This window comes from Mauremys reevesii, linkage group 14 (assembly GCF_016161935.1).
Source record: "Mauremys reevesii isolate NIE-2019 linkage group 14, ASM1616193v1, whole genome shotgun sequence".
In the NCBI taxonomy this organism is placed as follows: Eukaryota; Metazoa; Chordata; order Testudines; family Geoemydidae; genus Mauremys; species Mauremys reevesii.
Genome location: NC_052636.1, coordinates 19316150 through 19338639, shown reverse-complemented (window position 1 = coordinate 19338639; position 22490 = coordinate 19316150). Strand labels below are relative to the sequence as shown.

The following is a 22490-nucleotide window of genomic DNA, read 5'->3' as shown; positions in this document are numbered from 1 at the left end:
AAAGCCTTTGACAAGGTCCCTCACCAAAGGCTCTTACATAAATTATGTTATCATGGGATAAGAGGGAAGATCTTTTCATGGATAGAGAACTGGTTAAAAGACAGGGAACAAAGGGTAGGAATAAATGGTAAATTTTCAGAATGGAGAAGAGTAACTAGTGGTGTTCCCCAAGGGTCAGTCCTAGGACCAATCCTATTCAACGTATTCATAAATGATCTGGAGAAAGGGGTAAACAGTGAGGTGGCAAAGTTTGCAGATGATACTTGGGACGATGCGGTTCTGGTGGGACCCAACTGAGAGTGACAAATCACTTAAAACAGGGCAGTTACAGCCCAAGGCTGGGATTTTTCCACCTCTAAGGCAAACGAAACCAGCCAGACAAAGAGGACTTTGGTTTCACCTCACTGGTTAACCACAAGTCACACAAGCAATTCCCTTAGACGCTCCAGTCTTCCAGTATCACCACCAGTGCACTCGTCCTGGGGATGAATGGTTATGAAAACCAACACCCCAATAAAAGAAAAAGGTTCTCTTGATCCCAAAGAATCAAGCCCCAGACCCAGGTCAATATACACATCAGATCTTACCCACAAATCATGCTGTTGCCAATCCTTTAGAATCTAAAATCTAAAGGTTTATTCATAAAAGGAAAAAGATAGAGATGAGAGCTAGAATTGGTTAAATGGAATCAATTACATGCAGTAATGGTAAAGTTCTTAGTTCAGGCTTGTAGCAGTGATGGAGTAAACTGCAGGTTCAAATCAAGTCTCTGGAGTCCATCCTCCTCAGGGATGGGTCAGTCAATCCTTTGTTCAGAGCTTCAGTTTGTAGCAAAGTTCCTCCAGAGGTAAGAAGCAGGATTGAAAACAAGATGGAGATGAGGCATCAACCTTTTATAGGCTTTTCCAGGTGTAAGAACACTTCTTTGTTCTTACTGTGGAAAATGACAGCAAAATGGAGTCTGGAGTCACATGGGCAAGTCCCTGCATACTTTGAGTTACAAGGCGTATCTGCCTTCTCTCAATGGGTCAGTTGAATAGCTGATGGTCCTTAATGAGCCATCAAGCAGGATAGGCAGAGCTAACACCAACTTGTCTGGGATGCCTTCCAGAAGCACAGCAGAAGTTGGAAATACAGACAGGATAGAGCCAATACTCATAACTTCAACTGCAAAATGATACATACATATAGACACCATAATTATAACCAGCAACCCATAACCTGGTCTTGGACACCTTATATGACCCCCTTTGGTGCCACTACAGGACCTTGGTTGCAACCATGTTCTATATGGTCCCAGATTATATCAATAACGTCACAATACTAAACTGCTCAAGATAGTTCAGACCAAAGCAAACTGTGAAGAACTTCAAAAAGATCTCACAAAACTAAGTGACTGGGCAACAAAATGGCAAATGTGTATAAATGTCAAGTGATGCAAATTGGAAAAAATAACCCCAACTATACATACAATATGATGGGGGCAAAATTAGGCTAATCAGGAAAAAGATCTTTTTGTCATTGTGGATAGTTCTCTGAAGACATCCAGCAGTGTGCAGCGGAAGTCAAAAAAGCAAACAGGATGTTAGGAATTATTTAAAAAGGGACAGACAGTAATACAGAGAATATCTTATTGCCCTTATATAAATCAATGGAAATAACTAATTTAGACAATCATCATTTTCTATGTATATTTGGGATTATGTTTGCCAATGGGCTGCAATATGTGTTATCCTGACATCTAGTACTGCTGAGATCCTGCATTCAATAATATCCCTGCCCTTCCTGTTCCCGTTCTGCACTGAGCCCCACGCTTATGTTTCCAACTTCTCCAGGACTCTGTCTTTGTCTTTGGACCCATCTGTCAGCAAGAAGCAGTGCCAGGGAGACTTCGATTTCTGGGACATGGATTTACTTTCTGTTTGTTTTAGGAGACTCTTTGAAATTGAGTGTCTGTGACATTAAGCACAGTACAATCTGGACTGTTAACAGCTGTGGCCCCTCAGTTCCCCAGGCTGGGGTGCCTTTTACACTGCTCTACTGTGAGAGCAGCCACTCCTGGGCAGTTCACACGCAGTCTCCAGCATGTAACTCACTCCCAGCTACACAGTATTGAGTGCTGCTAGTCAGTGACTCCCAAATTACTGTACCCCACAGGAGAACGCCAGAAAATTCTCTGCTCCCAGACTTCCCCCAGAAATGTGCATCTTGCACTGTCCAGCACATGCCTGAACAATGGGAGCTCATATGAAATCTGTTGTTTCATCAGTGGAAAATGACATGCACCAGCCTTGTTATTCCAAATGGCGTTTCCAACACACTTTAATCCAAACACACTGGTTAGATAAAAAAAGGAAACAAAATTATTAACTGTAGTAATGACGGAGCCGAGTCAGTCAGTCTGTTCCCGTGGAGCGCCCCCAACGGGGCTGTCCACGTCTATTTATTATAAGTGGTTATATAAATCATGCTATTATACGCATGTACAAACTGAAGCCAACATCTCGCCCCCTCTCCTGGTTGGTGCTTTTTGCACTATGTACTCCAGAAATACACACCTTATCAGCGCTTAATCTATGTGCCTCCTGACCGGAAGTGTGTGGGGGGGTGGGAATCACTTCAGCTGCTCCAAATCCGGGGGCGGCATTCCAACCCCCTTAGCGCTTAGGAAGTGTAACATTCCTACAATTAACTACTGAAAAAAAAGATTTGAAGTGACTACAAGTAATGAGGCATAAAGGTCAGAATTGTTTATGAAAGAAAGGCAAAGATAAAACACAAACTAATGTTTAACTTAACAAGCTAAAAGGGATTTAAAACAAATGTTTCTCTCACCATCTGCTGAGACAGGCTGGTTTTCCTTTCAGCCAGGACTCCCCCTAACCTGCCCCTGCCACCCACATTCAGTTCTTCAGGATTTGTCATGAGCAGAGGGAAAAGAGGGAGAGAGAGAGAGACTCTCATGCATTTTCCTCACCTCTTTTTATAATTCAGTCCTTTGTACTAGAAACCACTTCAGTTCTCAGCTGAGTCATGGTGACAGGCTGTCATAGGTACGAGCTTCAAGTGTCCCTGTGATGGAATGTAAATGTCTTCTTCACACCTTCCCCCTGGTGGAGAATGGCTATTTGACCAGCTGTTTGCCTTGCTGTCTCTGAGGAACTTAAGGTTAGGGCTGCAGCTTTTTCAGTAATATCATACCGTAAAATCTTATCACTTTCCATACAACGTTGCTACACAGTTTAACAGGAGGATATTCAGTAGATTATGTCTTTTCAAATGGTACCTCACAAGCCCTACAGTGATAAATGAAGAGGAGGGGAGGGATCTCCCTTTTATAAACACCCAGCCAGCCAGTGGGCTGTAAAATCCCTGTTGGTGCGAGTTCTCTGCTTGCTTTACCTCTAAAGGGTTAACAAGCCAACAGGGTTTAAAACAAAAAACCGTATTGGGCACCTGACCAAAAGAGCCAATGGAAAGGCTAGAACTTTTTTAAATGGGAAAGTAACTTTCCCTTTGTCTCTTGTTCTCCGGAGAAGGCGACACGGAGTAGCAATGCTGTGTATGGCTTGAAGCAGGTATGAAAATTCATCTTCCATACCTAGAAGAAATGATTTGGATAGGGAATGTTTAGACAGACACAATCAGGTTTATTTTTTATTTTGGCTTTTGGATCTCCTCGGTGCTGTCCCAGATGCTTTTGTTTGCTTGTAAGCTTTAAGCTGAACCCCCAAGAAAGCTATTTTGGGTGCTTACAAAAATTTTCTTTTAAGATCTAGCAAAAGCCTAAGTTCCAGATGTATTGTTTTCCTTTTCAATTTTACTAAAATTTACCTCTTTTAAGAACAGGATTGGATTTTTGGTGTCCTAAGAAGTTTGTGTGTGTTGTTTGATTAGCTGGTAGCCACAGCTAATTTCCTTTGTTTTCTTTCTCAGCTCCTTCCCAGAGGGGAGGTGAAAGGGCTTGAGGGTGCCCCAGAGGGAAGAATTCTCAAGTGCTCCTTCCTGGGTCCAAGGGTTTGGGGTTTTTTTGCCTTTGGGTGGTGGCAGCATTTACCAAGCCAAGGTCAGAGTAAAGCTGTAACTTTGGGGGTTTGATACAAGCCTAGAGTGGCACAAATTCATTTGTAGAATCCTGTCGGGCCCCCACTTTCTGCACTCGGAGTGACAGAGTGGGGATTGAGCCCTGACCCATACCATGAACAAAATTGATCATAATTTTCTAGAAGAGTGAACATAGGGGAACAGACTAGCACAGTGTCTGTGTGTTCCCAACATGTATGTGGGTATTCTAGTCCCTCACAAGCAAGGTGTTTGGCATCTTCAAACACCTGAAGAACCGGTCCTGGGAATTCACTGGTTTATTAAGTGACACTGTATGGAATTGAGAGACACTTTATATTATTATTATAAATACTGTGGCAAATTGCCGGTACTGTTATGCTGGGTCTCGCGCTTTCTCTTCTTTGGGGAAGGTTCAGGGCGCCACTGCTTGCCTCTGAATCGGTATTTTAATTACCCCACTGGTGTCCTAGAGGAGGGGAGTGGAGAGGGAGGGACCTGGGCCCGTCCTCTACTCCAGGTCCCAGCCCAGGGGCCCTGAGGTTAGTGGTGAACCACTTGAACTGATGGTTCCTTCCCCTGGGCTACTTCCCGCTCCCACCCTTCAGCTTGTGGGGGCTTCTTGCCCTCCTTCTACACAAGCCAGATGCCCCTTACCTAGGGTCTTGGACTTCTTAGCCCACTGCAGCACTTCTCCAAACTTTCCTCTGCTTCCCTTCAAACTGTTCTCTGCTCCAACACCAATCCTTCTGCTCCAGCTCCTTCCCTGTCTGATTGGAGCAAGGGTCTTTATCAGGTGACTGACTGCTGGGGCTCTAATTGGCTTCAGGTGCTCTAGTTAATCTATAGCAAACTTTCTTCCCTCTACAGGGAATAAGGCTCCCTTCTAACCCTCTCCTGCTGTCTCTGGCCACGCTGTATCACACTGTGTACTGAGAACTCCAAGGCTTTTCCATGCCATGTGCTGTGAAGCTTGTGTTTGGGACACAGGAAGTAGAAGCCACTTGGCAAAAAGAATATAAAGGGCAGCTGCATCATCTCCATTTTGTCTTCAATCCCTCTTCCTACCTCTGGAGCAACTTCTCTACAAACTGAAGGCTTGAACAAAGGACTGAATAATGTGGATGTGTGCCAGAGAGCCTTTCAAGCCAGTAACTCACCAATACTGCTAAGAACCAGATGTATAGATTTCTGAATGTGTCTGACTGCTTTCCCATTTAACAACTCCCTATTTCTTTTTCTTTTATAATAAACCTTTAGTTTAGATGCTTTCTTGCTTATAAACCTTTAGTTTAGATGCCAACGATTGGCTGGCATCGTAGTATTTTGAGTAAGATCCAAACCTATACTGACCTGGTAATGTGGCTGACTCTGGGGTCAGAAGAACACTTTGTTTATGTGAGCAGAGTTTTTAAATAACCTCTCACTGTGCTGGACCTAGGTGCTGATTAGGAGCCAGAGAACTGGGATGCAATAAAGGGGGCCGTGTGATTTCTTTTTTCAGTTTCTCGATAACCAGTGTCGGGGATCAGAAGCACAGTTGGTGACTGGTTGGTGAGTTTAACTTCTGTGTTAACCACCAGTTTGGGGAGCCTCTGCTCTCCCTTTTTCAGCCTGCCCTGGTCTTGGCATTTTCAGTGAGGACTAGCCCAGGCACACCGGGTCACACTAAGTATTAAAGTTAAATTAATAGAATGTTTTTTATGAGAAAGTTTTATGAAATCAACAGAACTCCTTTGTTTTCTTTCATCTGAGCAGGGTTTCCATTTTCCAAACCTGATGTGATCTCCCAGCTGGAACAAGGGGAAGAGCCATGGGTCTCAGACCTGCAGGGATCAGAGGGAAAACAGACCCTGAGATCTCCCTGCAGAGGTGAGGAAACATTAAACCAACTCTGAGTGTGAAAGTGCCTGAAGGAAACATCTGGGATGCCCTACCAAGCCCTTGAGAGGTCTCTCAGTTCATTATTGTTGCCAGCAGGGGTCATGTCCTCAGGGTTAATATAGCTCATGGCTTCCCGTAGATTCTAGCAGACACCAGGCAGTAGCTTCCTCCCTTCCCCCTGAGAATTTGGATGGGATTTGAAAGCCAAATTGATCCCCTCCTCTCTCCTGTTTTGGGGAATAGTATGGGGGAGTTCAGTTTGTGATTTTTATTTGACCTCCCTCCAGCACTTAGTTTGTTTTGGCTTTTCACTTTTCATCCCTGTTTGATGTTTCTGTCTTTTTCACAGCAGGTGATGCAATGGCATGTGAGAAAGAGGAGCAGAATTCTCAGCAGAAAAATGTTCAGCAAGTGGATAAACACAGAGCATTATTGCAAAGATCAAAAAGTCATGTGTCCAGGAGTCATGAGGAGGAAAAATCCTGTGAGATTCAGCACAGACCAGAGAGAGAACAAGGAAACCAGCCGGGGGTGAAAATGGGTAAACGTATTTCCTCTCAGGGAACTCAGAAGGACCTCAAGGAAACCACAACAAAGCAGGAAATCATCATTGGAAAGAGAAAAAATACATGCACAGAGTGTGGAAAAAACTTATGTGACTACTCAGCCCTTCTTAATCATCAGAGAATCCACACAGGGGAAAGGCCCTATCAATGCCGTGAGTGTGGGAAAAGCTTCACTCACAGATATTCCCTTTCTGTTCATCAGAGAATCCACACAGGAACAGGCCCTACAGATGCCTTGAGTGTGGGAAAACCTTCAATTGCAGATCAGACCTTTCTAAACATCAGAGAATCCACACAGAGGACAGGCCCTATGAATGCCGTGAGTGTGGGAAAACCTTCAATCGCAGCTCAGACCTTTCTAAACATCAGAGAATCCACACGGGGGAGAGGCCCAGCGAGAGCGGCGAGTGTGGGAAAAGGTTCACTAGAAGGTCAGACCTTTGTAGACAGCAGAGAATCCACACAGGGAAAGGCCCTATGAATGCCGTGAGTGTGGGAAAAGCTTCACTCAAAGATCAGGCCTTTCTAGACATCAGAGGATCCACACTGGGGACAGGCCCTACGAATGCCGTGAGTGTGGGAAAACCTTCACTCAAATATCAACCCTTTCTGTTCATCAGAGAATCCACACAGGGGAGAGGCCCTATGAATGCCGTGAGTGTGGGAAAACTTTCAATCGCAGATCAGCCCTTTTTACCCATCAGAGAATCCACACGGGGGAAAGGCCCTATGAATGCCGTGAGTGTAGGAAAAACTTCACTCACAGATCAGCCCTTTCTGTTCATCAGAGAATCCACACAGGGGACAGGCCCTATGAATGCCGTGAGTGTGGGAAAACCTTCACTCGCAGATCAGGCATTTCTAAACATCAGAGAATCCACACCAGGGGAGAGGCCCTATGAATGCAGAGAATGTGGGAAAACCGTCTCTTTGCACTCAGCCCATATTAGCTATCAGAGAATCTGCAAGGGCAGTGAACACGATAAAAACCTCTAGGGCTATCAGTTTTTTTTCTTTAATACTTTTCCTGATTCCCACATAGTAACTTTTTAAATCTGTTTGAACTGTTTGCATCCCCGTTATCCCTCAGCTTGGCCAGATGAGTGGCCCATTTATGCCTTTTGTACTTTGCCTTCTTTTGAGGTGGGCCCATTTGTCCTTTCTATCAACTCAATTATCCCACAAGTAACTGGAGTGTGCCCTTCCTATGAGGAACCAGGGAGCGTCACATTTATACCATTGCTCCTATTGCAAAGTGATTGTTAGAGTCGCCAGTGATACAGATTGTATCCGTGCCAGTTGTTCTCACGTTGCTCTGGGTTGTGCTGAAGAGCAGTTACATTGGGAATTTTTCATGTTATAGTTAAATAAAAAGGAGCAGGGGGAAAAAGTGTCATTTCGGCCTCTGTGACACTGGAAGGAGATGGGGTGGTTCAGAGAGTCCCTCCTTCCCCATCACTCCAGAACTGTTACATTTTGGCTTCTCTGTGCAGAGTTTATTTTCATCACATTCTGTCCCTCCACTTCTCAAAATGTCATTTGAGGAAGAGTTCTCAGCTGTCTGTGCTTGGAGATGATGCTTTGATTTCTTTCCTCCTATATCAGAGTCGCTGTGACTGGAGATGAAAGTGTCAAAGACCTGGAAGGGGAATTTGAATGGATCCCAAACATAGTGTGATTATATGGTGTTTAAATTCCAGGTTTCATCTATTGGTAAAGCCACTTCTGGCAAGAGGACTATTTTGTCCCCCATTATGGGATGCTGGGATACTTACAATTTTGTAAATAACATAACTGACTATTGAGAGAGTGCTGAGTGAAGCTGCTTTGAATGGATCAGAGGAGAATGTGATGGGAGAATCTCTTGTCCTGATTCTAAATAGTCAGATGTAACCTGCTCTGGAATTTCTCTTCATACTTTCATTGTCATGTATTGTAGCCCTGAGGATTAATCTGTTGGTCTGTATAAAATGTCTTTTTGATAAATTTAAGTATGTAATAGGCTTATAGATTAATAGATTTGCAATAGCTGAAATGCAAGACAGACATCCAGGTCAAACATCCTGTGACGCTAAAGGTAACCTTTAGGACCCTTACTCAGAAAAGTAATAATAATACAAATTACCTACGCAAATGTCTGGAGACCTTTAACTGAACCAATAACAGTAAAGGGTGGAAATAGGGATTTTTGCCCACAAATCTAACAAGTACACCACAAATGCGTACATAACTGTCACTCATACGCACACATATGTTAGCCTATGAGGCAGGTGTACCCTAACATTTCCGTGGGGGAAGATGAAATTTGGGCATAGGAGGAAGGATTTCTGAATAATGCTCTATAAAAGGTGAAACAAATCACTATTAGGCAGGCGATACACCCATCTATCTGTTCCTGTTTACCCATCGCCTCAACCCCATCTACGCATCGATGCTACCCATCTACAAGGCTATTAACTATTAATAGGCCGTGGTATTATTTCTTTTCAAAGCTGTAAGTATAAAGGAATCTAGTTTCTGCTTTACCTTTTAAAAAGCACCTAGTTTATATAGGGTTAAAGTCATACCCATACTATCACTTCCTCTACCAAAAGTGTGAACAACACCCAAAGTGCTACTGCACAGAGTGAGTTTATAACAGTGTATTATCATAAATCTCTCTTAAAGAACTGTGATATTTGTAACTTTGTAATCTTGAACTGTTTTAATATTTTTACATTTTCTTATTGTTTCATTGATTTTAATAAAACGTCTTTATGACTATTTCTGTCTCAGTGTAAGTTCCTGTCATATACCCCGAAGCTCCTTTTATAAACTCTGTAAAGCCTGATTCAGGACGAACTTTATCTTCTGATCATATACATTGGCGAGCCATACCCATGTTATTAATATCTATTAATTATTAATATTACTAATTAGAAAATTAATTATCAAATAAAATTAAATTAAGTGGATAAATTCCACCAACCCTACTAACCCACCCCAGATCAGGCTACAGTATTCTGTCTCTCTGTGATGTGGGTTTCTCTCTTTCCTGAAGGCTGTTTGCTCACCCAATTGGATATTAGTTCAGTTCGATAAGACGTAGCTCAGTTTTATTGGAGAATTTAAGACAAATGACCATTTCCTAAAGTCCTCATTTGTCACTTCAGCTTTGCTTTTTCCCCACCCCTCCATGATGACAGTTCAAGTGCAGTTCTGTCAACAGTGGAGAACTCTCCAATTTACTGCACATGCTAACAAAGAAACAGCAGTGAACCCCACCATTCGGAAATGGTGAACAACAGCAGAACCCCAACTAACTGAAGGAAGTGCATATGATCACAGTGGAGTTCAATTATTTAAGTCAGTATTTTCTCAGATGATTTGGGGAGAGAATTCCACGTTAAGTGATTTTTAACTTGGCAAAATGCCCATGTATTTCGTTCCCGAAGCATTTTTGTAACCCATGCCCCACAGAAGATCTTTCCTATTCAGAATGCTCCCCTTCATGATGCAGATGTTGAGGAAAGAGAAGTGGTATTTTTGTTCAATTTATCCTTAATAGATGCTCAAAATGTGTATAAAATGAAATCAATGTTGGAAATCTAATAGCTGCAGAAAAATAGCTCTTTTTAAACAGAAATTCTAGCTCTGGTAACGAAGATTCTGATCCAGGCCTGTATCCAGTCCCTTGCCTGGACCCGTGTCACCAAATTAAAGAAAAGCTGGGCACGTTTCCGGAAGCCATTGCTTATGACATTGCTGAGATTTTGAGTGGTTTTGTAAAGGATTCTACTTCTGAGAAGTGTCAATTTACCCTAAAAAGGGCAAGGAAACAAAGGGCATCAGGAATGTATGTTTTTTCAGATGAGGCAAGAAAAGGGAGTAGCATTGTCCCCCTTGGGTAGCCCCTGTTCAATTCCAGGTCAGAAAGCAAAACTCTCCTGCAAGAATATCCAAAAAATATTGTGTTTCACTTCACGTCATAAGTACAGTTGTGGGCAATTAAATGATGACCCGGAAATTTCATAAAAGCAAAGAACGCTGAACAAAAAAGGGGGGGAAATACGGATGTATCTGAGAAAATGGCTTGGAATGAAGGAAGACAAAAATTGATCAGTCAAGAGAAAAGGCCCTGTTTCCCCCTAGTTTGGAACTTCTCTCACAACTACTGGAAAAGAAAAGCTAAACAAATGGTGTCCTATTGTTGCAAAGGAGATTGAAGTGAAGCCATTTTCTCCAGATAAAAGAAAATGGTCATGTCAGGAGTGGGATTTGAAACCACGTCTCTATGCAGAAACCAGAACACCCAAGAGATAGGAAAAAAGAGTCTTAAAACTGGCACTTTGGACCAGTCCACAATCCTAACGCTACAAAGAATGTGACTTATCAACCCTAGTTTTCATTAATATTTGATGACACTCTTTAGGGAGGCCAAGATGGCACATCTCTTTCAACTCCTAGAGATCTTCTCCAGCACAGCTGATTTTTAGGCACACTCACCCGGACCTAAAGTTACACATTTCCTGGAGTTCCATGAGTTCTGCGGTGTTGGAATCTCCCTGCTCGCGTTTTAAGCGAACAAAAGATGGGTGTTGGCATTCTGAGACCCTCAAAATCCTGCCCTGGGGGCCAGACAGTTAAGCAACCAGCATCCACAACCTCTACCATGATAGCATCCTGTCTGGCAACAACTCACTTATCAATAGCTGGGGTCTGAAATCCTCATTTCTTTGTTGTTCTGTCACTGTAGTCTCCACTTTCCTATTGCTTGTCTGTATAATCTCTGTCTGGTTCTGTGATTGTTTCTGTCTGCTGGATAATTAATTTGTTGGGTGCAAAGCAATTAAGGTGGTGGGGTATAACTGGTTAGATAATCATGTTACAATATGTTGGGATTGGTTAGTTACATTTCAGTAAAATGATTGGTTAAGGTATAGCTAAGCAGAACTCCAGTTTTACTATATAGTCTGCAGTCAATCAGGAAGTAAGGGGGGGAATGGGAATGGGGGTAGAGGAATTGGAGTTATGTTTTGCTGAGGGGGGGAATAGGAAGAGGGACACAGATAAGCCTCTGTGGTGTCAGAGCTGGGAAGGGCGATACTGAGGAAGGAAATTGGAATCATTGCTTTCTGGAAGTTTGCCCCAATAAACATTGAGTTGTTTGCACCTCTTGAACTGCGGGTATTGCTGCTCTCAGGTCATGCGAGAAGGACCAGGGAATGGGAGGGTGATGGGATAAACCCTCTAAGAAGTACATCTTTCAGGGTGTGAAAAACCCTGGAATCAGTATAATTAAGCTGCCCTAAGCCATGGTTAGATAGTGCTAAATGAAAGGAAAGATTGTTCTGTCAATGTAGCTATTACAGGGATGGAAAACCCCTCCACTCACTGTAGCAACTGTCTACTCCACAGTGCTGTAGCAGTGTCACAGCAGCATTTTAAGTGTAGACAGCCTCAGAGTGAGACCAGGTCTGGCTCTGTGGATGCTCAGGCACTACAACAAGAGCAGTGACAATACACTAACACTTCCGTAGTTGGCAGGATTCAAACTTGCCTGGGGAGACCCCAATGCATTTCTAGTCCATCGCCTTAACCACTTGGCCACAACTACTTGATGTACAGGTGCTTCACTACACAATGATTCTGTTCTCACTGAATTGTCACTTCAAATTGCTCAGACCAGCTCCCCCAGCACACTCCTGACTGTGCATTAGTGTAAGTGTGTCCATGGCTGAACAACAAGGGTTCCTGCCCATTTCCCTTCTGGCTGGAGCATGATTAGAGTGTGTTTGTGGATAACGACATTGCTATAGATTGTTGTTCATTCCCCACACTGACAATTCAGACCGTTCCGTTCCTCTTCGAATCTCCACCAGATCATGCCAATAGCCGGAGTCAGGATTTCTCTGGGGCGCTGAAATGTTTCAGGGGGTTGGTGCATGAACTCAGCCTTGCATCCATCCTGCTGTTTCATGGACTAACAGCAGCAGCGTAAAGAAAGAGCTGATCCAATATCTCACTGTCAGAGGTGAAGGTGGCCTCGTCCCGTCTGCATGACCATTGCCATTGCAGGAGAGAAGGTTTCAATGGAATCGAATGCCCTGGCTCCGACAAGAGACACAGGGAGGTTTTGCTGTTCATGGATCTGTGCAAAGGAAATTGTGTCTCTGTGTGAAATCGAGGAGGGAAATGAAACGTCCCCATGGTGGCCCAATGCCCTAAGGAATGTGGGTGATGGACTCCGGCTGGGAAATGATTTTACAGGATCAATGTATTGCCCTGATTAAAAGCTATGGCTAAAAGGCAGCCACTGTTGTTCGTACCTGAACCTGTGTAGGGACGCCCGAGTGGGTATCAAGTCCATTGCCTTAACCAGGGGTAGGTGACTATTTTATAAAAATTCAAATTTCTTGGTCAAGGCATAGTCAATGTATAGACGCCAGAAAATAATACACTGATGATAAGAAGAAGAATATAGAAATATTTTGCAGTCACTATGGGCATAACTATGATAATTGTTTTGTGTTTCACTCTTTATATATGGCACCACCTTCCTTCCCTTTAGACTTCTAGTTTACCAAGGGTAAAACTAAACATCTCTTCAGATACCAGGGCGTTTGTGTTCATTCCTGCTAGCTACACAGGGATTTGATGTAGCTGCTTTCAATCCTCCGGCTCTGCCGGGATCAGTAACATTTCAGGCGGTCACTGAACTGAAGGAGGGAGATCATTTTTTGACAGGTTACGCCTCCTCTTAAAGGTGTTTGTCTGGCAGCCTTGGTTCCCAGGTCTCTTCTGAGGGAAGAAGGTTTCTGTGCAAAATACCAAAACTTTTAACAGAGCGGAGGGAAAGGCAACGGCCACATCATGAGGCCAATATGTACCACAACATGATTCTTTTATGTGGGATGACTCTGAACACTGACTGATCTGCACTCTTGTGTTTGAAGAGATGTTGAGTTTTGCACTTGGGAACCTATAAGGCTGAAGCAATGTAATGGATAGTGACACTGCGATTGAAGGGTGATTTAAGGTTGTAAAAAAACTGAGCTTAAACTTGAACTGCCTGTTATTAAAGGGTGGTTTCCCCACGTCGGTTCCATAAGCTCTGCTAGAAAGGCCCTGGGTTCTCTCCTGCCTCGGTGGGAACTAGAGGGAATTGGCCCCTGCTGCCCTTGGCTCCAGGCTGATTTTTCTGGGGAGGGGGCATGGAATTGATTTGTTTGCTGTTGAGAAGGGAGCCAGGCCAGTTCTCAGGGAACGAGAACTCCCAGCATCTGCCCAGCCCAGCCCAGGCTACTGCCCTGTCCCAGCCTCTGTTCTCCTGGGGGCCCTGCATGTTTGACTCTAGAGCAGGCCGGGAGCAGCAGCTGAGGCAGAGGACACCTGGGCTGGGCAGATAGGAGGGAGGTTAGGAAGTGGAAATGGTAAAACTGCAGTGAATATTACCTTGGACTCGACGGCATTTCTCCATTGGTCTGTCTGCTTTGGGGCAGGGACAATAACACGTCCTGCTGCATTCGTCATTTCAAAGGGTGGTTTAGGATTTTCATTCTCAGACACGGTGCACAAAGCAGGACTTAACCCAGGGTGCAAACAAAATGAGCCACTCACAGGTTCTGGCAGCCACAATGAGCCTTTGGTGCGAGAGCTCAGACCTGCCCCTGTCCCAGAGGGAGGGGGGTGTCTACATGGGGCTTGGACCATTGATCTATCAGCACCTAACTCCCAAACTTTCAGTAACTCTATTATCAGTGCCCGTGAGTGTAATTTAAACCATGAGAAAAACCACATTAGGCTAGACCAAAGGCCCATCTAGCTCTGAATCTTGTCCTCTGACAGTAGCCAATAGCAGGTGCCCCAACAGCCACCACTGGGAGTTGAACCCAGGATCACCTGTTTATAAGGCAGGGGCTTTAGCCGGCTAAGCCATGGTGCCTGTCTGGGTGTAAGATATAGTGTCTGCCCACACCTGACTCCCTGCCATCTCCACCAGGCCCTGACAAGCTTTCCTTGTGTTTGGATTCTGCAAAGCAGAGGAGCAGGTGACGTTTTCCTTGCAAGCTGTGTGTGTGTGTGAATCTTTGGCCAGGTCTGCTCTACAAAGTTGTTTCAGCAGAAATATATTGCTCAGGTGTGTGAAGAACACACAACGCTCCCTCGGTCGGCAGGTTGGTGTGGCTGGTGCACACACTGCAATGCCACGTCTGGCGACAAAACTGCCCTGTTTTGGTGACAAAATAAAACCACTTCGATGAGAGGCCTAGAGCTTTTTGCAGCAAACTTACAGTGACAGAGTGCCAGTGTAAATGCTGCTGGTCATTAAATCACCATAACTGGCCTCCGCCAGTATCCCACAATGCCTGCCGTGAACTCACCTGCCCTGCATTCCTGCTACAGAGGCTGGGCCCCTCCCCTTTCCTAGCTCCAGGAAGTTCTGGCAGCTGAGCCTGCTGCTCTGCTCCGGCAGCCAGGAGCAAATCACTGCCGTGGAATGCTGCTCTCCGGCCCTGCGAACACAGAGCAGGGGGCGGGAACTTCCATACATGGGGGGGCCACCGGCATCCAAACTGTGACACCCCCATGACACCCCGTCCCTCCAGGAGGCTCTTACCTTCTAAACAGGGATGGCTGTTTTCTAGTAAAATCACTCAAAGGGAAGGAGAAAACTCAAAAGAGGTTCCTCCTGGTGCTCACGTCCGTGAACCCAAATGCTCTCTCAGTCCTCAAAGAGAGACCTGGAGAAGGAGACTTGCTGCAGCAAAGCCACAGGGGTCTCTGAGGTTTTCCTGGCCCCTCACCCTGGTCCTGCCCGGCTGATGTCAGCATCTCTCTGTGAGGTCACCACCTCCCCCCCACACCTTTGACCAATAGTCTGAGGTCTTGCAAAAGGCCTTTGTGATGTCACTGCCACACCCCTCCCTTGCTGGGCTAATGTCCTGCCCCTGCCCAGGCACTTTGGAGGTTTGAGCTACTCCCTGTGGATCACCCCACTCAAGGAGCGTTTGTTCTAGGCAGCAAGCCGGCTAGACAGGAAAACATCAGATGCTACTCCCAATGCTACACTCAGTTTTTCAGAAATGAGTCGACTTTATGGCCAGAAGAGACCATTAGAGCATCTAATCTGAACCCCTGCATATCACAGGCCTCCTGTAGGACACCATAGCTATTTTTGGGGCAAACACACTCCAGAAAGGCATCTAGTCTTCATGAAATGACATCAAGAGATGGAGAATCCATCACTTTCCTTGGTAACTTGTTCCTGTGGTGAATCATCCTCAGTGCTGAATATTTGTGCCTTAGTTGTAATATGAATTTGTCTCTTTTCACCTTCCAGCCACTGGGTCTTCTTATGCCTTTCTCTGCTATTTTAAAGAGTCCTTTAATATCCAATCTTTTCTCTCCATTAAGGCAGTTCAACACTTCAATGAAGTCACCTTTCAATCTTCTTTTGATCAGCTAAACAGGTTGAGCTCTTTCAATAGCTCACTAGAAGGCATTTTCCTCCAGAACTCACAACATTTGGTGGCTCTTTCTGCCCCAGCTCCAATTTCACAACATCTTTTTCAAATGAGGACACCAAAACTGGAGGCAGTATTCCAGTATCAGTCTCACTGATGCCATGTCACCTCCTGTGACATTATTGACATAATCTGTAACTGTATAGATCACTGTTGCGACCACTGTTCTATATTTGCAGCCAATATTGTAGAAAGGTGTCGTGCAAGGGGTCTATGGAGAGGTTGATTGGTTGATTATAATGATGCTATCTCTAGATGTGTATCATTATTGTAGTTCACGTTATGAATATTGGCTCTATGCTGCCCGTATTTCAATCTTGTGCTCTGCTTCCGGTGTCAGTTCTGTCTATCCTGCTTGATGGCCCATTAAGGACCATCAGCTATACAATCGCCCCATTGAGAGAAGGCAGATACGCCTTGTGACTCAGCAAGGTAGCAGGGACCTGCCTATGGACAGAACTCCAAGGTTTTTCTATGCCACGTGCTGGATAGAGTGTCCTTGGGACAAAGAAAGCAAAGACCACATGGCAAGAGACTAGAAAAGGCTGATGCCTCGTCTCCATCTTGTCTTCAATCCTGCTTCATACCTCTGGAGGGACTTTGCTACAAACTGAAGCTCTGTAGAAATGACTGAATGACCCATCCCAGCTTTGAATAGACTCCAGAGACTTGATTTGAACCTGCAGTTTATTCCATCACTGTTACAAGCCTGAACCAAGAACGTTGCCATTACTGTATGTGAAGGGTTCAAAGCCATGTGCATTTTATATAACAACCTGGTCTATGGATTGTGCCAGCTCTTTTCCAGACCTGAAGTCCAGAGTATGGTCAAGGACCAGAGGCCTAGCAAATAGTGACCAGCTAAGAGAAAGCTGGGTAAACAGAAAGCCTTGCTTGCTAAGATAGGCCGGTCAGCAAATTGCCAGGTGTTGGAGCTTAGAACTAAATGATTGTGTCTTATTCAGAATTGCAGACTGAACAAAGAATCCCTATTGTGTTTGTTTCTTCTCTAGGGAGACATTCTTCCCACAGATCCAACCTTGAGTTTATGAAAAGTTGGCATGTCAGTATAAGATATGGCATCCTTCCACCTCCCTTCCAAGGGACCAATGCCTGCCTTAAGACACACAGAAAACAATCTTTATTGCCATATACTTTAACTGTTTCTTTTCTGTAACCCCTAGGAATGTACCTGTTGGACAATCAAAGGAGTTGCTCCATTCCTATGGACCTCAAATCAGAATTCAACATATATATTTTATACTAATAACATTTTATCAAAGTATTAATGAAATGTTAACTTGCTAACTTGAGACCATGGGTGGAGACATTATCTAATCTGTTAATCATTGGCTAATGTGCTTATCCTGTCTTGCTGCAAAACCTATCCTGGGGTGTGGAACTGCCTAGCCTGTCACTTTCCCCCGCCCATGGAAAATCTATATATTCTATTGTAATTAATTAATTAACAGTGCCTCTGAGCCTAATAAGCCCACTCCGCCAGTACTGTGTGTAATAAAGTCCTATTCTTGACCTCTACATGGTGTAGATTTATGTCCTTCACAGACACCTGCTGAATAAAGAGGAGATTCAGCATCCAGCTTGGCTGAATGTGTCTCCTCTCCCCACAGCTTGGTGATCTTTTGAGGAAATGGAGAAGACTGCCTTTGCCTAGCTGTACATCACTTGCAAAAGAAACAGGTCTTTTTGGTGACAAGTGTTGAAAGGAGCCATTAGACAAATGTGGAAACAGGAAAAATGTCCCCCAATTGAACTGGCATCCGTGGATGCTGAAGCCACAACACAGAGCACTACACACTATATGAGAACGGGTGGTGTCAGAAGAGTCTCTACCAAAGCCTTTTGCCACCAGCAGGGGCCTCTCTGTGCACAGAACTCCTGGTAGCGTGATGGCTGCAGGCAGTGGAGAACTCCATTTTGGCATCTCTTTTGTGGTGAACATCTGCAGTGGCTATTAAAAGGCCTCTAGACAGTGATCTTTGGGAAGAGCTGGCTGAAGAGCCTTCCTACTAACCAGGAGAGCCTGGCTTGGCCTGCCTGTTCTTCCTTGCCGAACCTAGTGTGTCTGTTGGCTCCTTTTTTTGTATCTCTTTTCAGAAAAAGAAAAGATCTGTCAGCAGAATCCTTCTAAGTGCTTGTTCAAGACAGAGAGAGCCTTCCTTGCGGCTAAGTCTTGGTGCCATGGGGCATGCCTCACTGCAGCATTTCCTGCTGACCATCCTAGCAATTAGCTCTGGTTCTCCGGTGCACCTTCATCTAGTAGCGTCTGGCCACCATCGGTTCTATCATTAGGACCCATGTTGCTCTCAGGACTTCAGTGTCCTCTTATGGACACAGCCCTCTGGCTGTGCCCCACTCAGTTCTCTCCCCCCTGCTGGTTGTGGGGGGGTGTCCTCTACCCAGACACTTGCCTCAGTGGCCAGCTGCAGTCCAGGGTGTAGCCACCTGTGTCAGTGGCTACTGAGGCAAAAGGTGTGAACCTCCAACCCTGCCATCTGTTTCCCTGGACCATTTCCCAACAGACCTAGAACCTTCCTCCACCTTTGTATCAGGGCCTTAGTCTGGCAGTAGTCAGCCAGGAGGTCACTCATGCACCCATTACCCCAGCACTACTCTGATCATGGTGCCCTCCCTGCTCCTGCCTTCCTTCCTGGCAGCCAATCCTCCCTCCTCAAACTCCAAGGAGTGACTAACTCTTGCTGTGCTGAGCAGCTCTTTATATATGGGCTGCTCCAGCAAGCCTTCTCCTGATTGGCTCTCCCAATAAGCCCTTTCTTGATAGGCTGGGTTCTGCACAGCCTCTTCAAGGCTGCCTTAATCTTTCTCCTGCTTGTTTGGGGCAGACAGCCCACCACACATGGAAAGTGGCAAATGAGAAGTCTGGAGCTGAAGGAAAGGTTACCATGACTCAGAACTGAGCTGAGGTTGTGCGACTGAAACACAGATCACTAACCATTATATGATCACAGTGACTGGTGGGAGAGGCACATGTTAGAAGCCCTCTGTCTACTCAGCTGTGGCTTTCTGTACACAGAGAGCCAGACACCTCAAGGTCTGCAAGTCTTGAGGGAAATGGGGAACGTCTGTACTTTAGAATTTGCAGGTGTTGACTTGAACCATCAAATGAAACAGTTGCAAATACTTTTTTCAGGCAGGCACCATGGCTTAGCTGGCTAAAGCACCTGTCTAGTAAACAGGAGATCCTGGCTTCAACTCCCAGTGGTGTCTTGGCGTATGGCTTTTGTCTCCTCTACTCACATTTTCCTGTGTCTTCCTAGGAAACAGAAGAGGCCTCCCTTGGTATCCAAGTCATTGCTTGCTAAGGAAAGGGCTTCTTTGGAGAGAAGCATTGGAAACAATCAAATCACAAACCTGGAGTTGATGAAAACACTGCTATGACTGACATTGGCATGGCGGTTGCTTCGACTGCAATTGCTGCAACATGAGATCCTGTGCCACACATCCTTGTGATTCCCTGGAGATGTTCACACACACATGTCATGTCACCTTCCTTTTGATTGTCATTGATGAAAAATGGAGCGGTTGGGAGAAAAGTCCCAGAGAGTCGCACCGTGGCTAAGCTGGGTGACTCACCTGCCAGGTAAAGTGGAGTTAGGGATGCAGCTCCCAGTAGTGCCTTAACAAATGTGTCTGCTCTTCCCACCTTTTGGTGAATCTTTTGCGGAAACAGAGAGGACTGCCTCTGCCTTGCAACAGGGCCACCCAGAGGATTCTGGGGGCCCGGGGTCTTTGGTGGCGGGGGGCCCTTCCATTCCGGGACCCGCCGCTGAAGTGCCCCGAAGACCCGCGGTGGGCCCCCCCCCGCCGCCGAATTACCGCCGAAGACGGAGGGGGACCCGCCGCCGAAGCGCAGCCCGGGCTTCGGAGGTGATGCGGCGGAGGGGGGCCCCCGCCGCGGGGCTTCGGGGCACTTCGGCGGCGGGTCCTGGAAGGGAAGGGCCCCCCGCCGCTGAATTACTGCCGAAGACCGAGCTGAACTTCGGCGGCAGGTCCCGCTCCGTCTTTGGCGGTAATTCGCCAGCGCGGGGGGGGGTCCTTCCACCCGGGAGCGGAAGGACCCCCCCCGCCGGCGAAGACCAGGAGCAGAAGCTCCTGCGCCCGGCCGCGCAAGAGTTTGCCGGGCCCCCTGGAGCGAGTGAGGGACCCCGCTCCAGGGGCCCCGAAAAACTCTCGTGGGGGCCCCTGTGGGGCTCGGGGGAAATTGCCCCTCTTGCCCCCCCCCCGGGCAGCCCTGCCTTGCAATGCAAATGCTTCCAAAAGAAACCAGTTGTTTTTTCTGACAAGTGTCAGAAGGAGGCACATAAGAAATGTGGAGACAAGGAAAAGATCACCGTAACTCAACTTGCATCCATGGCTCTTGAGGCCAGAACGCAGAGCACTAAGCACTGTATGACCACAGCAAAATCTAAACTTTACACCTTATTACACTAGGCAGTAGTTAGGTCAAGCAATTTTCTCATCCTACTGGATGTTACCCTCCTTAATACATAGAATTCCCCCTAAAACCTGGATTACTGTCCTCAGATGACCTTCATTTTCTCAGGATTCCTGCTGCTTCCAGCATAGGTGGGGGAGGAGAAAGGCAAAAACATGATGCCACAGTCTCCTATTTTATATCCTTAGTTCAAGTGTCTAGAAGACACTTGCCCAGATGTGTCCGGGTGGGCTCTGCTGAGTCACTAGGTTGGGGAATCCTCCTGGTGTGGTCTTGTGCAACTGAGTCATAGACTTGAGCGGTCCCCACAGTGTTGTGTCTGGGCATCTGTCACTGAATTGGAAATCCCTTAATTACAATTCCTCTGCTGATTCATGGCTGTTGAACACCCTCCTCGGCAGGGGTCACTAGCAAAATTATAGCCTATTTCAGTAACAACCATACAGCAAAATGCATAACTTCACACACCCTCATGCTATACATATTTGGACAGAATAACCGATTTCAGCAGATCATGACTTTTCATACGATAACTTACATGGAATGGTTTGTAAGACATATCACAGCCATATATGAATGATGACTATGTGAGCTACAGGGAGCTATTTTGAAGTACATCATGTCACAAAAGCCTCTAGAGACTGGCCTTTGGGGAGACTGGCTGAAGAGCCTTCTGAGTAACTGAGAGATCCAGGCTTGGCCCTGCCAGTTTGTGCGTGTGAACTAAACTTGTCCGTTGGGCTCCCTTTTTTGTGTCTCTTTCACAGAAACAGAGCAGAAGTTCTTGACCAATCCTTGAAAGTGCTTGTTCAAGACACAGGGAGCCTCTGTGCTGGGGCAGGGGTAGGGGTGCAGGAGGTGGTCGGGGGTGGAGGTGCTTACCTCGGGCAGCACAGCTCCCAAAGTGACTGACACACACTCCCCTCCGGCAGTGGCTCCTAGGCAGTGGGATACGGGGGCGGGTCAGCTGTGGAGTTTGCACTCAGGGCTGCAGGGATATGCCGGCCACTTCCAGGAGCAGTGTGGCAGGGAGGGAGGGGGCAGAGTGGGCAGGGAGCCGCCATAGCGCTGCTGGCACATCTCCGTGTGTCACTTGGGGAGGCATCAGGTCTCTGTGGGCTGCCTGGGGCAGGGGCAGGGGCCGAGGGGGCTCGGGCCACCCCTTTGCCTTCTCTCTCCAGGCTCCCAGCCCATCTTGCCGGCCGACAGGGATTTTAGGGTGCAGCAGTGCAGGGAGCAGGAAGGGCTAACCACAGCGGCTGCCTCCCCCCCCCCACATGCAGGAAAATGGCTTGACCTGCTGGCCCCACAGACTAAGGCACCAGGCCTCCAGCTTGCCCCATTCCACCCAATGGGTTGATCTTTTGGCCAGAATTATTTGCAGTCGGGATTTCCCCCAACAGTGCCCCACAGGGGTCCAGGGTCAGCTCCAGCACAGGCCACACAGAAAGGCTTAATGCTTGAGCTGCAGCACATGCTGGGCAGGCTCTAGGCCAGGCTCCCCGTGGCAGGAGAGAAGAAGAAGACTTGGCCCTTGGAGGGGCAGGCTGGGGCTTCCTGGATCCCATTTGCTCACAGCCAGCGCCCTGCCCCCACTCACATGTCATCAATGGCACCCCCAGGTCAGCCAGAATGGAGCAGCGGTTTTCACTGCACCAAGTCCACTTACGGCTTATAGGCAACTCCCCACCCCACAGCCCACCATGTCAGCCAGAAAGGAGCCCACTCAGTCTCGCCATTGCTGCTTTTCCTTCCCCCCAGAACCCCATTGAAAGGTGATGTCATCCCACATAAAAGAATCATGTTGTGGTACATATTGGCCTCATCATGTGGCCGTTGCCTTTCCCTCCGCTCTGTTAAAAGGTTTGGTATTTTGCACAGAAACTTTCTTCCCTCGGGAGAGACCTGGGAACCAAGGCTGCCAGACAAACACCTTTAAGAGGAGGCATAATCTGTCAAAAAATGATCTCCCTCCTTCAGTTCAGTGACAGCCTG

The 22490-nt window shown here is 46.4% G+C and overlaps 1 non-coding gene and 1 pseudogene across 1 annotated transcript; one reads left to right on the top strand and one right to left on the bottom strand.

Annotated features, from left to right (window-relative positions):
• LOC120381639 overlaps nucleotides 1-22490 on the bottom strand; it is a 318539-nt pseudogene that overhangs the window by 157594 nt on the left and 138455 nt on the right.
• On the top strand, nucleotides 19194-19267 carry TRNAT-AGU. Its single transcript has one exon. It is a non-coding gene; the product is annotated as a tRNA-Thr (tRNA).